Raw genomic sequence first — 12,873 nt, 5'->3', positions numbered from 1 at the left:
TGCCTGCCCATTCCTAGCAGCCTATCAAGGGTGATTGACTGCTCTGTAAAAGGATCATTGGGCCCTTGGAGCTCCAGCAGCAGCAGCAGCCAGCAGCACGTTGCACCTGGCAACCTGGGAGTCTCATGCCAGGCAGTGGGGAAAGGGTGGGCTCCTCAATCTCTGGTTTCTGATGGGCTCAGCCCTTCACTTGGTGGAGCCCCCCTGTTCCCACCACCTGATATGAATTAGGGTCACACTAGCCACCAGAAACCACCCTTCCTCCAAGTAGTAACTGAGCATATTTTAAAGCATTTCACCAATAAAATTTAAATGCAGTTTATCCACAAATACTCAGATGAATACTTATCACTTCCTACTTTCTAACATATGAACATGTCACACAACATAAAAATGAATGTGAGTGTTAAAATAAATTAATTATGAATCTGTTATCTTTATTTTCCACTCATTTGCACTGCATTACTGGACAGCATGTGCTATAGACAAAAATGTAGTCATTAACAGAGTTAAATTAATGGTAGAGAATATTTTACAGATACTTTGTGTATGATACTATTTGTTCCATAATTTTGCAGGGCCATGGGGGTCCCTGGCTGGGTGTACAGGTGCCAGGGTTGGGCTCGTGTGGGTCTGTGCCTGAGTATTGGGCTTCTCTTGGGCTCAGTGTCAGGTCGGTGTGTACATCATGGGGTGCTTTGTGACAGGTTGGGAGAGCACAGCCCAGGGGCATGGGTGCCCAGGAGCCAGGGCTCATGCAGAGACACAGATGCCTCCTTTCCCCCTGTTGTCCCAACACCTCTCCCACCCACCCCAACTCCTGAGGCTGATAGCTAACTGGAAGCAGGAGGCAGGGCTGAGATTGTGCTTGCTGGCTTAGCTTTGACAGCCCAGGGGAGGGACCTGCTAGGTGCTCAGCTGGAGCAGCTAAGTACAAGGCAAGTGCTAGCATGTTTCTCTGCAAGGGAGGTTAATGGGGGAGGGGGAGCACAAAGGAACCTGGGAAGCCAGCAGACAGCAACCTAACGCAAGTCAATAGATCTAGTACAGAAGGTCAATGCACCAGTCTAACCTAAATCAATTAAGTTTAGATGCACATCAATCCAGGTCTCAGACTGGGTTCTGCCATTTTTAGAACAGTTTGTGTGCGCTAAGCTTCTGTTCTATTATAGGTTTAGACCAGTTTTTGATCACTTATACTGGTTTATGTGTAATGTCTATACCTGGCCTATATCCACCCCTTCCTATACATATCCTATCTGGGACCATGGCACTCTACATGGCAATTGTCATACTTTCCGTCAAGTGTAAAAGAAAATGTGCGTGCAAGCGCACACACGTTTGAGAAGGAACTCTTACTTTAGGGTCCCCTACTGCATGAAAGTCTATAAGTAGCTTTCCAGCTTCAATGGAGCTAAATGGCATTTTTTTTTCTCACCAAGACATGAATTTAGGGTTTTGTATTTCACACGCAACAGACTCCTCAAGCATGGAGGGGACTATATATGAAATGTAGCTCTACCTTCTAATCCAGGTATTCTTTATTTTATCTGTTGTTGCAGGATGGGGTCTAAAGTAAAAAAGTCACTGATTCTTAATTATTGTTGATTTTGTGCTTTAATGTACATATTCTGAATAAAGTTCCTTCTTTGGCACAATTCAAGGCACACATCACTGGGAACAACATGGATGCAGATGGAACCGATGTAAGTTTAATATCTAACCTAACTGAACCTTCTTATCAGGTATTCAGACATGCAGTTGTTATCAGTTTTGTCCACTCCAGGTTTCGGATGCGAATTTATGTCTTCAAACTGTGGATACACAAAATGAGGTTGGGTTTAAAAAAAACCAAAACACACACACAAAAAAAAAAACCCAGGCCATTTTTTAACATTAAATTAAACTTTTTCATGCTTTAAAGCACTATAGTTGTCTCCCAGAAGAACTCAGCCTTACATTTACTTTGTGCAGAGCTCCATGGTCTGACAAAAATGCCAAATATTAGTTAAAACAAACCATCTGTAATCCAAGAGTTATATTCTGTGATCGGGGTCTTTAATATTTCCTTTTGCCAGTGATACATCTAAAAAGGCTGAACAGTTTTCTTTAAGGAATGAGCCATGAGAATCAGAAAAATCCATACCAAGTGACTACTGAACCTCTGCTGAATAGTCTTTGTGCTCTTATGCAGACATTTCACTGGTTGATCTATAAAACATCATAGTATGAAAAACTACAGTCTAAAAAAAATCTTGCTATTGAGAAGACACTGTAAAGTCCATATTTCTTTCATCTGCTATTTGGGTATTGAACTGTGTTTAAACCAGTCTGCCAGGCAAGGAGTTTTAGAGAGCACTTTTAAACTGGGGAATGACAGACTTCTATTTCACCAAAAACATCTTCTAGTGGCAGAGGAGTGAATATTATAAATTGTCTCACAGAGGTAATCCTAAATTGAAAGAATTTGGACCCAGATTCAGATCGTCATCTGTTACAAATCAACAGAGTTGCATAGTTTCAAGCAACTAGGCCGGGTTACACCAGCTGTAGATATGGTAACGTCAACAACAAATATACAACTTCTCTCATATTGTTTGCTTCTCGCCTTGTCCATGGTGAACCATATTTTTTCTTCTCCACCTTTCCAGACAGTCAACTCTAAGTCTTCATTTTGCTTGCCTTCTCTAATCCAAGATGCATCCCTTGGTTCCTTCCTCTCTCTCTTCCATTTTAGAAATAAAACTTAACTTCTTTTTTTTGCCACAGGCCTCTGCTTGCATATTGCTCTTACTGTCAGTTTAGTCCATAAACCTTCTTTTCCCCCTCTATCGACCTATACAACTTTACCTCATTTTCTTTGTCCTTCACATCCCAAAACACTTCATAATCTCCTTTCTCTGTAAATTCTACTAGGCTGAGAAACTGTAGTTTTCTGCAGTCTTATATTCCTCTGTTGGACAATGGAATTGGCCTCCCACCCAGCTGAAGACAAACTTTTTTTTTTTTTTTTAACTTGAGTCATACCATTTATACTTCATTTTCCCTTCTCTTACCTATACAGCTTTCTTCAAACAGCTTTAGCTTCTCAGTACCAAGGCAGTCCCCCAGTGGTTAACCCTGATCTTCTCTGTCCCCAGAAGCATCACTTAAAATAGTGTCCAGACAATACCAATCAGTAAGTCATGCCCCAGAAGGGTCAACAGTGAAAAGTTATCCCTTACTTTTCTCACTCCATTTCAATCATTCAATAAAGTAACACCCCTCCGTTACTGCTGCCACTGGATCTTGAACCATGATCCCATGAATGCAGTAGACTCAGCAGGTTAGCCCCTTGATAGCTGAACAACTATGACTAAAATATTTATGTTTTGCCATTCTATTTTATAATACCAGTTGGAAATGATATTACTTTCTGTGCAAAAAGAAAACTCCCCTTTCAGTAGCTGCAGGTGCATAACAGTGTCACACATGGCTGCATTATCATAGGACTCTCTTTACAGTCATGTTAAATATGTGCTTGTTTAGAGAAGTAAGTTTTGGTGAGAGAACAACTCTAAACAAATTACAATTTAGATTGCAGTGGCTGGCTTTCACCTTTCTTCTCCAAAAGGGAGTGTTTCATTGAACAAGAAAGATTGAGTCCCCTCCATGAAGTGAGAGTCTCCACAAGTCAAGGCAGCGTGATCAAACTCATTAACTCCCTGTGCCAGATGACATTACAACTACAGACCATAACCTCCTGCCGCTAACTGGCCTAAATATTCACACGGGAGCTCTGTAAATGGAGTGCACATCCTGTAGTCTGCATCTGGTTATCAAACAAGAAACTAACGCTGCTCCCAGCATATGGCACTGTTACACTAAACTAGCTCCAATACCCTCTTACTCAAGTGAAAGGACCCAACAAGGCAACAGAAAAAAACAATAAGCAGACTTTAATAAATGACAAGGTTTCACACAATGCATACAGAAACCAAGGTGACAGTTATTCAGTCTTGCACAATACCCTGGAACTGATTATGTGACAGTACATAGCTGAATTTTTAAGCAGTTTTTTTTTTTTTTTAATCCTTGTAATTTTCTCCATATGAAAGTAGCTTTACCACCTTGCAACATTAAATGACATAGATCTAAGTGGAAAGGCTTATGCTAATTTGATCAGTTTAAGTAGTTCTCTGAAAATAAACGCTAGCAATATTTTTATATATATATATTTTTATAGTTATACAATACAACTAGGTGAATTTCAGCAACACCATTAACTCTGACTTTTCCATCCCTGTGTAAGTTGTGCAATTTTATAAAATACTTAGAGGAATAAATTACTCTGTGGTAGTTCCCTGCAGAACCTCTGAATCCCCAGTGGAGGCACTCCTGCATAAGTGCTCATAGTTAAGCACGGTGTGACTGGCAGGGGTTGTAACCACCATATATTTTATGTACCCTCCCTCTGATGGAATTAACTGATTCTTTATTGCCACAGAAAGGCAACACCCAGCAGTGACATGAAAGCACACATGAACAAACTGTACATGATAAACTACAGCACATTAGACAGCTCAGGAATTAGATCCAATGAAGACGGTCCTGCATTGTCAGGTTCTGAATGCAATGATGAAAGACAGGCAATATGGAAACTTATTAGCAAAGTACACTAACAAACTAGCTCCTGACTAGTAAATTTATTAGCAAATCACTTAACAATGAAAATAGCCAACTCCCAATTTTTATTTCAAAGAGGAAGCAATTTGTGTGTTGAGTACCTTTAGGAAAAACCGCAGCAATGCTTGCTTAATAAAGTAGGAGCTTGACTCATGGCAAAGCGCCATGGGGTTTTATATTAATGATGGTTTTCTCAAGTCTTTAGTGCCTGACAGTTAAGAAGATTAAACATATGTATACAACATGAATGTATAAAAAGTTACAATGCAGTGTGCATACATGTGAATGATAAACAGAAGCCTAGACTTCACCTGCATCCCTTTCTGCTCATCAGACACAGTCAATTCAAGGATAAACTCCAGTTATACACATGCTTTACAATTACCCTTTTATACAGAAGGGTAAAAGCGCTTTGCTATTAAATCAATAAAAGGAGACTTAAGAGTTGTGAGGCTGTTAGCTGATTGTTAACACAGTCCTAATGACCTATAGCAGCCTTTAATTACAATAATATCTCACATTATAAGAGCTCAATGCCCTCTGATTAAAACTGCAGAAAACCTTAATAGCGTTTTTGCAGGAAAATGGTCAGTATTACTAATGATTGTTTTTTCTTCATATTAACTGGCACGTGCTTCTAATGTACAGGAGCAGATGAGAGTATTACTTTTGATATTTACCTAATACTCCTGGCAGTTTTTCCCCTAAGTTAAGATCTCAGCCAAAGGCATGAGATTTTTCTTTTAACACAGAAAGTTGTTAGAGTCAGCACTAAGCTCTTTTTTCTGTTTCCCCTGTGCTTTTGCTGTGGATTGTATTTTTACTTTTTATTTTATTTCATCTTCTTTAATATCCCTAAAAACAAAAGACTGTATAGATTAGATCCCCTGATAGTTGCAGGTTGGAAAAGCTAGAAAATCTGAACAAGGACTTTAAACAGGAGGTCACATTTGGTTCCTAGATAAATTTTTCAAAGGTAGGAACTGCACAGTTAAACCACGTTAGTTTTAATGAGGCATACACATATTATTGCTAAACACCCAAACCTCACTGCTGTCATCTTTTAAACTGTCATAATGTTGCTAATAGCCTGCCAGCATGATCTTTCCTAACTAATCTTTACCTGCTGACCTGTTGTTTGTACCCTCAAAAGCTTTAATCTAGGCAGTAGCCAAAGCAAGCTACAGTAATATAACTTTCCTGCTATTAATTTAGCCTATTCATATGCCTCTCATTACCTTATTCTAAGTGCCTTATTTTACACCTCCCCGCCTTTCTTTTTGCTCAACTCTTTGTATCTGTATACAAAAAGTATGTGTATATGTATTACAGGACAGAGAAAAAGAGAATGTATAGAAGAATGTATACCTAGCTAGCCATTAACAAAGAGAATGCAATAATATACCTCCCCTGCTAACTTCAAAGCATCTGGCAGAGGAAAAAAATATTAACCATCATAAAATCTGAAAAAAGTAAATTTGTCTGCCCCTCATGACCAAAATGATTCTCTTCAAGAGACTGGCATTTATAATAGCCTAGCTATAGTTTTCTTTTTTCCCCCCCTTCACCCGCCCCCCCCCCCCACCACCATCACCCGCCATCCCTTTACCCAGAAAGGAATTTATTTTCTACAGCGCTTTATGATCACCTACTTTTGCTGGAAAAATGGCAGGGCAGTATGTCTCGTTAGAGAGACAATAAAGTATATGCTGCCCTTTCAAGTCTGCTTTAACTTGAAAAGCTATCTATCAATGAGATTTTTTTTCTGCTTGCAATAGAAAAGGATTAAAGTATCAACATGTCAATGTACAGAATGAGAAAGCTTCACTAACTTAAAGCTCCCCCAGCCCTGAACCTCAACCTTTTTTTTCCAGGAGAGTCCTCTCTAGCAGAACCCTGACTCACCTGAACTCCATCATTCCTTAAAACTGTAGGAAGAGCCGATCTTTATACAAAAAGGGCTGTGTTTCTCTGTTTAACAACTTGAAACCTGAGGATGAAGACTATGTAATACTTACCAGCAGTGCGCAGAGTCTATTCTAGGAAAGCAGGACGTGTGTGCGTATGTGTGTATGTGTATGGATGGGAGGGGGTCACTATCAAACAGCCAAGCACTGCAGAGCAAACCTTATCAGCTGAATACTAATTAAAAAAATAAGCCCTCATCAGTCCCCATGTTTGCAAACTGTAAAACATCCCTGATGCTAGGGGGAAACAAAGAAGAAAACACACACACTCACACACACACAAACCCAACTTTGGAGGATTTTTCTTAGCCTCGATATTCTAGTGTGGATGCTCCAGGTCTGGGTCAGTCAGAGACAGATACTTCAGTTCTGCAGAAACTGAAGAGAAAAACACTTCCTCCTTCCTAAATTTCTGCAGAAATGCATGGTCCTCCCCGCACCACCACCAGGCTCTATGTGAAAACAGAGGGATGCTCTTGTGATGTTCTTATTAAGCCTCATCATGACTATTCCTGACTGTCTCTGCAGGCACATCTGGTGTGCATGTTTTTGAAAGCTTTTCCCAAACATACTGATCTATGTCTTACATGCATACTCACACTCTCTCTCACACATGCACATACACTCCCCCTCCCTCTCCCATGTACACACACACATACAGTCTCACATACACATACACACAGCATGTGTGTATGTCTCTTCTTCACACAAGCTCTCTCTGTCATATACATTGTCTCTCTTTCATATACATACACATAATGTGTGTGGGGGGGGAGGTCTCCACCATCACTCTCTCACACCCGTGCGCATGCACACACACACACACACACACACACACTGGGTGTATGTCTATCTCCATCACTCTCTCTCTTGCACTCGCACGCACACGCGCGCTCTCTCTCTCCATCACAGACATACACACACAGTGTTTGTGCATCTCCAACACTCTCTCTGTCTCTTTCCATCACACAGACATGTGCACACACACACACACACACACACACACACACACACAGTGTGTATATCTCTATCACTCAGTCTCTCACACACACAATCTCTCCATCTCTCTTCATCACACATGCACACTGTGTGTATCTGCATTACTCTCTCTGTCTCTCGCACACACACACACACAAACATACCGCCTCTCTCTCCTTCCACCACAGACGCACTGTATCTCCAGCACTCATTCTCTCTCTCTCTTACACACACACACACACACACACACAATCTCTGTCTCTCTCCATCACATAGCCATACACAGTGTGTGTGCACGTCTCCATCCCTCTCTCTCACACACACACACACACACTCTCTCTCTCTCCCCCATCACACGGACATACACACAGTGCTGTGTGTTGTGCACCTCCATCGCTCTCCCCTCGCTCAGGCGATGCTGCCCCGAGTCCCCCATGCACCCAGCGGGAGCCTCCAATGCGCTGCAAACTTCGGACAGCGCCCGCCGCCGCCGCAGAGCAGCACCGCCCGGACCCGGGACCCGGGACCCGGGACCCGGTCCCCTCCACCACGGGAGCGGGGGGAAGGGGACCAGACAACCCCCACTCCGCACCGCACCCCCCCAAAACAAACAAACAAACAAACAAACACCCGCCTCTACGTCCCGCTCTTCCTACCTGCCTGTCTCCTTCCCTCCGCTCGGCCGCTGGGACGAGGCTTGTAATCCAAAGGCGCGGTGCCGGCAGGTAGGTAAGGCGAGGCGAGGCGAGGCGAGGCGAGGAGAGGCCGGGCAGAGCCGGCGCGTGGCGGGCAGGTCCGGGGGCAGCCGCAGCCCCGAGGCGCAGGGCGGGCGGGCGGGCGGGCCGACGCTCGCTGCCCGCAGCCGGTCCCCGCGCCGGGCGCCGCTCGCACTGGCAGGGGGAGGAGAGAGGCTGGAGGAGGCGGGGAGGGGGGTGCCAGCCCGCTCGCTCCGTCTGAGGCCGGCCGGGGAGGCGGAGGGACTTTTTGTACCTCCCGGAGACCCGCTGGTGGCTACTGAGGAAGGGAGCCCGAGGAGCCAGCGCGCCCGCCCGCCCGCCCTCCCTCCCTCCCCCCGCGCCTCGGCAGCCTCTACAGATGGAGCCCAAATCCGGAGCGGGGCTGGGAGGGGGTGGGGCTGGGGCTGGAGGCAATGTATCTCCCGGGGAGGGATTTGCATTTGAAAGCATGGAGGGGCAGGAGAGAGAGTTTTTAAAGGATTTTTTTTTTTTTTTATCCCCCATCCCCCCCAGCTTGTCACAGGAGCCGTGATCAATTGAGCTCCTGAGGCATAAAGGCAAAGTCATAAAACTAATCAGAACTTACAGGTTCCTTGCTTTATAGTTTTGCCCTTTCCAGCTCCTCAGCCTGCCCTAGTTCCACTGTCTTGGCTTGCAGAAATCTCCCCTCCCCTGCTGCTGCTGCTGCTGCTGCCCTTGGCTGGGATGAGAAAGCAGGGGAGAGCTGCTCCCAGGGGCAAAGTGGGACAAGGCACTGCTAGGTGCTCTCCAGGACGCGGTGATGCCCCTGAGATGCTCTCCTCAAGGTCCTTCTTGAATGAGAAGGTCAAGGACCTTAGGAAGAGAGGTGTGGGGAGAGCAGCTTGAACACCCAGCTGTCCTGGACAGGGGTCCACCGAGCTGGCAATACAGGAGGACTTGGTGGATCAGGCTGAAGCTGTCACTGTGATCATATAGGGGAACTGTGCTTGCCTCAGTCTATAAAGCACAACTGCCTCCCCCTGCATTAGCCAACCCAAGGGTCAAAAATCTGGAAGAGGGTTGTCATAAAATAAACAGTGGAAACAGACGATGGACTTAACGGCAGTGTTTCAGCGCCGAAGGTTTAACTGCTGGGAGGAGGAAGAGGAGGAGGCAGTTACTGTGTCACATACACACACATATTCCCGCTGAAAAATCTCACGTCTCAAAACGGTGTTAAAAAAAAAATTAAAAAAAACTATTCAAGGAACTAATAACCAACTTGTCTGCGTTTGGGTAGTCTTTGAAACTTTCTGCTGCCTTTCAAATTTCTTTAAGCTTTTTTATTTTCCCTTCTGCAGAAAGAATCAAGGAACACAATTTAAATGACTACTAAGAAGTCAGGCATATATATATATTAATTTTTTTTATTTTTATTTTTTTTGTATAAAAGGCACAGATTGCAGGTGGGGTAGGTGCTGCTAAAATGACATTTTCCCTAGATTCAGAATATTTTTAACACCAACTGTTTTTAGAACAGTGGATCATATCAAGGGCAACTGTTAGAAGGAAGTCTGGGCCAACATTGTCTTTTGATTTATAGCTTTCCTAGGAAAGCCTTCAAAGTGCAAAGCAATAGTATAGATTTATAATTAAAAGTTGCTCCCTAATAGATATCATACTATGAAGTGCTGCACCACTGATAACAAAATATCTTGAGAATATGTATACACATACCTTAAACAGGACTATTTTAATTCTCTCAGAACCTAAGTCATATAAATCTCTGGATCTGTGTGTAGCGTCCAGAAACTAAAATTAAAACACAGATGTTTTAATGAGCGTGAAATGTAACAATTGCTTTAGTATTATGCATGCCTTTTCTTTTAGCTTCATTTTTAGAGCAGTTTGTTGGGGGTTTTTTGCCATCTCTTGAAGCAGCGAAAGACAACAGAGCATCCTGGCATTTGTGAATTGAAGGAGAACTAGATGCAATCTCCAATCTGTTACTTATGTAGTGTCCGAGTACATGATCGCAATCTAATAGGATGCATTGGAGCAAAAAAACTCTGAAATGATTGTATACAGCTATTCAGAAGTTACCTATGATGGTAATTAAGAATTCTTCTATTCCCTTTGTTCCTCCACAACCGCAATGCATCTTTCATTAATAAGTGGAGACAGTAATCTTAGCATTGATCTAAAAGGACAAACCTGAGGAACAGATTTTTTTAACACAAAAAATACTATGTATGGATCCGCTTTGCTACCTTTTACGTTTTTCTGAGCTGCAATTAGACATTGGAGTCTTAATCTCTTCATTTTTAATGTGATAACTATAACTTCAGTGGTGAGAAGGCAACAGGTTAAAACAGAAACTTTTATTGTTTTGGAAATGGACAAGAAAGAAAAGGAAAAAAAAAAACATTAGTAGGGAACTCTAACTTAGAGTGGCAAGTATTCTGTTTCCACTTCAAACTTATAATGTTTCTAATTAATTATCTGATCATTTTAAACTGCCCATGCAACAAAGGCATTTCCTCCTCCAGTCTGATTTTGCTACCTATAACATTGAAGATTAGTTACACCCAACTAACAGGTGACTTACAAACTTTCAAGTCTAACGCTTTAAAATGCTATTTCAGAATTTTCCTCCTTGTTTAAAGAAGTAACATCCAATCAATACGTTTTTGCCAAAAAAATGTGAATTCAGTAAAATACGTTTTTGATAAATTAATGCCAGTAGAAATAATTGTGTTTTTATAAATTGACACTTAATAGAAATGATTTTAGTGTTTGTTTGCTTATTGTTACTTTCCTGAACCAGAATTATACACATTAAACTGTGGGATGTAAATAAGAGCAAAACTGAGGTCAGCAGTTCCAAAACCAAAGACAATCAACTACACTGACAAGTTTAATTTCATTGGGCGCACTATATAAAAGGTGAAGATGCAATAATGTTATTTAGTTTTGGTAATCAGTACTGGTTTTAGTAGTGTAAGCAAATATATTCTATACCAGCAATATTTTTTGACTGTCCTGTTGATATTTCCAGTACATTGGCTAGCTGACTTTGGTTGTTATGCACTCTCATGCTGTTTTTTTTCCACCCCTCCTCTTTTTTATATGTTTTGTACTGAATTTAGTAATTGCAAATGGTATCAGAGTGACCACTCAGGGGAGTAAAATCCTCAATTTGTCAGAAAACCAATTGTAGTAAGGAAACGGGACTGTCTTACAAAGCACCATAACTAAGCCCTCCAGGAACTACCTGGAGGGATGAGAAGGCACTTTGGTTAGTGTGACCTCTTTCTCTCTCTGTTAAGACTGCAAACAAGAATGCTATTTATTTTAATACAAATTGTGATAATGTTTTATGTGTTGTGGACCTTGAGATTGAATAGAGATCACAATCTCATTTCACAAAGACCTTCAAAGAGCTATCAGCTGGTAGCAACTTTTGCCATTACTACTCAGGGCAGGTCTTAACTGATGACATAACAATAAAATGATGTCTATACTACTTTACCAGCCCCCTAAGCCATCAAGTTTCTTATGATTAATATCTCTACTTTCATATTCACATTATGCATTTTAAAAACAATGACTAGATGCTGATAACTAGTAACTGTGTAGGCAGAAATAACAGCCATTATATGCTCAAGCAACAGCTTGCACAGTGCCTTAGATATTAGAATATATTACATCCAAGAGACATAATATTAATTTTACCTCACTATTCCCAAAAACTACTGTGGGATATTTAACTTTCATTAGGAAGGTCTGCAGTTTAACATCTTGTCTGAAGGATAGCATGTCTAACAACTATACTATATGCTCTGTACAAGCATGAATACAAGTATGAGCACTTCAAGAAAGCACCCCTTCTGTTGCCCTGCAGAACACTGGGTATCAGTCCTGGTGTGTAACTTGAATTTATGATCGTCTGTCTCAGAACTGAGCTTGTAATTCATTTCTATATCCATGCTTATAGTTGCATATCAAGTAGCAAACCATGTACTGATTATCTTTCAGACTATAATTATTTCCTTACTCTCATTTCACAAAACAGCAAACAATAGCAGTTAGGGAAAGCCAAGCAGCTTTCTGAGTACCAGAGGATGTAACCAACCTTAGCAGTATGCTCCTCATAAGAATGTTCCTGCCTTTTCTGTATTCCTCCATCTTCCATTAATCCATTGACCACTTACACTTTTTTTTAAAGACTTCTTGGATTCACTGACCTACCACTACTACTATCATTACTAATAATGGCAATCTCCTAAACATTAAACTTGTTTGAGATATAAGCAGAACAAAGTAAGGACATTTTGAGGCAACTTTCTGTTTATTATTAAGTTGAGTTCTTTTGTATCTTTGCACTGCAGCACACTTTTCAAAGGAGCTGTAATTGAGACTCTAGAGTTTATGCATGATTGTGCAAAGAGGTACAGTGGGTGACTGCAGTAGGTCCCTCTTCAAGAAGGACTTGTTACATGCTTGTCTGTTACATGGTTTCTTTGAGGAATTGGACTAAGTTATCTTGTTTGCGAGCACTAATC

General features: G+C 41.7%; 1 protein-coding gene across 4 annotated transcripts in view; it reads right to left on the bottom strand.

Annotated features, from left to right (window-relative positions):
• LOC102571468 (cadherin-7) overlaps window positions 1–8,639 on the bottom strand; it is a 124,295-nt gene extending 115,656 nt beyond the window's left edge. For 2 of the 4 annotated variants that reach the window (XM_019490613.2, XM_006259038.3), the window contains exon 1: window positions 8,267–8,639. The gene's annotated coding sequence lies outside the window, so the exon portion shown is untranslated. Of the gene's footprint in view, window positions 1–1,724; window positions 1,815–3,056; window positions 3,404–8,266 lie in introns of those variants that run through there. The other 2 variants (XM_019490612.2, XM_059724262.1) reach the window with 2 other exon arrangements.
• Between the last annotated feature and the right edge of the window lie 4,234 nt (window positions 8,640–12,873).

This window comes from Alligator mississippiensis, chromosome 3 (assembly GCF_030867095.1).
Source record: "Alligator mississippiensis isolate rAllMis1 chromosome 3, rAllMis1, whole genome shotgun sequence".
Lineage (NCBI taxonomy): Eukaryota > Metazoa > Chordata > Crocodylia > Alligatoridae > Alligator > Alligator mississippiensis.
Note: the sequence above shows the minus strand (reverse complement) of the source record. Positions and strands in the feature narration are given on the sequence as shown.